The 3166-nt window shown below is 38.3% G+C and overlaps 1 long non-coding RNA gene across 1 annotated transcript; it reads left to right on the forward strand.

Annotated features, from left to right (window-relative positions):
* The first annotated feature begins 595 nt into the window (after positions 1-595).
* Positions 596-2630, forward strand: LOC127461994 (uncharacterized). The gene is made up of 2 exons (XR_007900271.1): positions 596-834; positions 2402-2630. It is a non-coding gene; the product is annotated as an uncharacterized LOC127461994 (long non-coding RNA).
* Positions 2631-3166: the final 536 nt, after the last annotated feature.

Raw genomic sequence — 3166 nt, forward strand, 5'->3', positions numbered from 1 at the left:
AGAAAACAAACCTCAGAAAACATTGCTGCTGATAACATACTGATGCATACTGTGTTGATTTAGCTGTCTTTAAAGACTATAGTAAAAGTCTTATTTAGATGAAAGCAGCGGTTTAGCCGATATGGAGACTATTGAACAATCTTGCTCAATAAATATATGAATAGACCGCTGCGGGTCAGCCCCTAAACCATTTTTGTCTGCAGGAGTAGAAAGTCTTGATCAGCACATGGTTTTCTAGGGATGTTGGTTCACTGTCGCCTCTCAGTTCACAGGCCATGCTAAGTATTTTAGCTTTCTGGTGGACTAAATTCCAGATGAGTAAGTTGCTCCCATGAGTGTCAATGAAGGCAAACTTATCTATCATGTAGGAAAACTTGGGCTGGGCAGCAAGTGTGGCTGGGCAGCAGTTCTTGTACCATTGTAGTTCAGTTTCAGCAGTGCATTCCCCACCCCCTCATAGGGCTCTTATGATTGCTGTTGTATGTTCTGTGTTGATATACCATAATACTTATATAAGAGATAGCAATATAGGTTTCATATTTCTGTATTGCTGTTTTTACTGGATACTGTTTTAGTTGATTATAGTAATTTCTTCACTAAAAAAAAAATTGTGTTTTCTCTTACTTTCATAGTCCTTCAGATCCCTGTAGGAAGGGGCCAAAACTCCTCATAAACAATGTTGGCCAGGTCTCAGCCTTCTCACCAAGGAAGTAGTGGGCATTACCTCCTTGTGGCTGCTTAGAAACCACCTGGGGTGAAATTCAGTAAGGAATGGACTGTTTGCATGGCAGAGGTGTTGGTCAGCTTGAAAAGACCGAATTGCACATCTCCAAGGTCTGTGCCTGAAATCAGAAGCAGCACCATGGGTACAGGGACAAATACAGGGATGCTATACCATTTTGCATGATCTAGGTGATTACTGAGGTAGATAAAATGGTTTCTTTGGGGTGAAATGATTTATTTGGAAAAAAACATGTCTACACAGAAAAGCTGATGAAACCAGTCTCAAAAGCAAAGCTGTTTGGCAAATTTCAGAGAGACCTTGGCACTTGACTGAAATCTAAACTTTTTTCAGGGACAGCTGGATTTTGGCTAAGTTCTTCTGCAAGCCTGCAGGGCTCTGGCTGGCAGACCATTGCTCAACCTTCCGACTGGCAGGGTACAGGATTGATGGCCTGTCATTGCCGGATGGCCCACCAAGTAGTCTACCTTTGAACTAAAGACCTCAGGGCTTCCAGGTTTCAAAACTGGGACAACACTTATTTTGAAACTTTTTTTGATATGTGTTGGTATGCATTGGAAATATTTTGATTTCAATGAATTACCAAATCCTGACCCCAAAAAGTGTTCCACAGGAGTTTTTTGAACAGCTCTATTCCAGTCTTAAGTTTAATGACCCCAAGGGGAAAAAAAAGTTTCTCCATAAAGTAGAAATAAACCAGAATCCAGTGAATGAGTCTGAAGCAGGATTCCTCTGACCCCTCCTTACCGTAATCCCACTGGTGTCCTTGGTCCTCCAATAGACTGGTCTGGGCCCAGTTACACAGTTCTTGTCTTAGTTTTAAATGTGATATCCTGATAGGAATGGTTTCCCTCCCCTGCTTCCCCCCTTTCCATTTAGTGCACGTTTGAAATGGATTCAAACTCCTTGTTTTGCACTAATGCCAAAACTATCCATGAGGTCTCGAAACGAAATCTTCTTGGTGGATGACTACGCATCCTACTGATTATGCTATTGTTATTATATTAATAGCATATTCTCAAACTTAGGCAATGTGCAGGTGCAAAACTCTCATTCAACAGTACATAACTCTTTCATCTGCCATTTCTTGCCAGTAGATTTCCTGCCCATATGAATGTTTCTTGTGAAATTTCTGGAGAATAGCTGTTGGAGTTTTGCCAAATGTAAGAAAACAAATACACAAACAACCCCTTTCCAAAACTCAAAAATCTCCCCCTTTCCCAGTCCTCTCTTTTAGAAACTACTACTTCATAGTAGATGTTCTACATCTAACAAAAAATACCAGTTGTGAAAAAATAAGCAGTGTGGATTAACGTAGCAAAGGTAAAAGTAAAAGCTTTACTAGGGTGGTGCCAATAATGTCACCACAGAATGCCTGTGTATTGGTATGCCCTTTTGGTTCACGTGGGTGCCTCACTTTAAATATGTGCCCTTGCCTGTTCTTACTCAGTCATTCACTCTGTTAACACTTCTTTGGAATCCTGTCCAGATATATCAGGTTTAAAAGACAATTAGCCTTGGCAAATAATATTCAATTTTTAGAGAAGCCTTAACTCAGTGGGGTTTTTTTAGGTAAACACAACTTTGGGATCTACACACATGCTCAAACAGTGGTGAAACCTGTGGACTCTCATTCACAAACTATATTTATTCCAGTAGGCTTCATGCTTTGTGACCATCATCCAGAAATGAAGACAGAAGAGCACTTTGAGAATCTGAGGGGATTTAAGGGTTTGAAAAGTGTATCAGTAGATGTTACTCTGAAAAAACATGTGTGTGGGAAAAGGGCAGTTACACTAACCCAGCTATTAGCAGTGTACTTTAAAAGGCAATAGATCTCTTTAACATCTAAATAAACTGAGAATTCTGTCTAGAAGTAAAAAAGGAATTTCCAGTTTCAAGTGTGTTATTTCCTCTCAGTGTGATTATTTACAGTATATCTCTTTCATGTTTTTTTGCAAAATGTTATTGACATTTGAATGGTATTTCAGCATAAGATTATGACAGATACAAAAGTCAAACACCAACATTTGTAATATTTTTGACCCCAGGATAAACTGTAAAAAATTATCCTATTGTACTTTCTTTGCTTGCTTTCGGTGTTTTGTTTTGTTGAAGCAGCAAAGGATTCATTGAACTGGAGCCTGCCATTTGTTATTGGCATTTCTCAGAAGAGTAAGAACAGTCGTCAATTATATATTTTTCCAATAAAAACATGAACTCATTATGTAAATGTTCAGATTAGAATTCTACCCCAAATATATATGTATCCTAAAAATAAACTACAATAAATGTTAGACTAAGCAAAAATGAAGAACAGCAAAAGAATAAAGTCGATGAAAAAAGTGAAAAAAGAAAGTAGAAAACCACAACAATAAAAAATGCAGGCATTAAGTAATATAGTGGGTATGAAAAAAAAAGAGC

The sequence above is a fragment of the Manacus candei genome, unplaced genomic scaffold, assembly GCF_025592945.1.
Source record: "Manacus candei isolate 608988 ecotype Guabito, Panama unplaced genomic scaffold, ASM2559294v1 h1tg000008l, whole genome shotgun sequence".
NCBI lineage: Eukaryota > Metazoa > Chordata > Aves > Passeriformes > Pipridae > Manacus > Manacus candei.